The following is a 1,877-nucleotide window of genomic DNA, read 5'->3' as shown; positions in this document are numbered from 1 at the left end:
ACCATCCTTAGATGACATCATATTGAGAAAGTGTCACGAAAGCAGAAACTCTGATTTATCTCATTATATTTTAACATCAAATTACACTAAACGACATGCTAATAACATATTACCAAGAACATTACAAGTGTTTATTTTAGTTTTAATATTATACCTTATTCGGATCATCTCCAGGGGAAAACACTTCTGACATTTCATCTCCACCAAAACGTAAATCCATTCCCTTCGAAAGTAAGACACAAAGCCAGTAAATTGCTATTGCAAACCTGAAAAGTCACATATTTGTTGCTAAAGAAAGAGATTTAGGAAGAGAAATTGCAAAATGTTAACAGCTTCTTCAATACAATAATAATGAGGAAAAATCTTGGAGAACTCTCGGGTTATCTAAGAATCAATAAATAGCCAAAATTGCACATCGTGAACAAATGTCGAATATTCCGCTTCCTGTCCCGCTATTTCATCTCTTGAACTATTCAAATAGAAGACATCATTGAAAGCAAAGCAATATATTCTCTAGCAAAATTTCAGAATCCCTTTTCATGTAATCGTTTTATTCGTATTTTTGAACCAAAATAATCACAGATTGTAACTATATCCAACTACCGGACTGCTTTCGAAGAAACTTTTATCATTCCAATAACAATGTTTCAACGATTGAAAGCCCGGGATTATAATCACTGGGAAGTTTATTCTTTATTTGTGGACAGTAGCCAAGGATAGTTTATGTACCCAAAAAGATGAACGAGATTGTGGAGTTATTGGTTTTTCTTGAATATTTTATACAACCATTTTTGAATATTTCTCTCAAATCAAAATTTAACCTTGTTATATTCATAAAAATTCAAAAACAACTTTATAAAAAAGTTTAATTTAACATCCAATTCCACTCAGTTTTCCTTAAACTGTTTCACACACATATTCCTTACAAAAAAACTCTTCTTCCCTTTGTTTTAATTATTGGATGATGACAAAAGCCATCTAACGGAAACATTGCCAATATTCAAGCAGAGTTATGTATTCATCGTTTATCATATTCGCATAGTCTGACCACTGACCATTTTCTCTTTTCATTTAAATCACTCTAATTAATATTTCTATCTATTCCCACCATTCATCGTCAAAATCAATCAATGAACGTATAAACCGCCGTACCAACGACATTAACTGAAAGTGTGAAAGGAAAATCTGTCATGATAAACATACAGTAAACCACATATTTATTAAAACCAACCAATTCATATTCGACCGCTTGTTGCACTGATATCTTTGACAACAAAACTTTGATATAAGTTAACAATTCGTATGGAAATTATCACTTTATGCAAATTGGCGCTTTTTTTCGTCGAGCAAATGAAATGTATTGCATTTGTCATATGTCATATGTGCCCGAAATTTGCATCCATAAAATACTGACTTCTAATTATAGCACAAAGCAAGACGATGAAATCACTTTATCATTTAAAATTGCATCAATTTTTCTTCTGCATTTGGTTAATGTTTTTCGAAAAATGCTAAAACGATATGAATCATTCCAAGAATCTAATATTGGTTATATTAGGCGATTGTTTTCAATAATCATCTATAAGACGCGCACTTTTCCATTATCGGTCGAACCAATAAGGTTTTGCCTAATGTTAGTTGAGACGATGTGGATCGTTGTAAAAATGGTCGGTATATTTTTATGATACAGCAGGCGAATTGTGCCGTTTAGCGTCTAAGTAAACGTGTATTTAATAATTTTTTGCATCACATATTTAGGTAATCTGGCTCCAATCCATCAGAACTGCCTGCCATCCATCAAAACCGGCTGATTTATAATATTAAAATATTGTTGGTATTTTAATACTGAATGATTTTTAGATGTTATGATACGTATG

Source organism: Loa loa (assembly GCF_000183805.2).
Source record: "Loa loa unplaced genomic scaffold supercont3.257, whole genome shotgun sequence".
Taxonomy (NCBI): Eukaryota; Metazoa; Nematoda; class Chromadorea; order Rhabditida; family Onchocercidae; genus Loa; species Loa loa.
The sequence above is the reverse complement of the archived record's forward strand: the minus strand, read 5'-3'. Positions refer to the sequence as shown.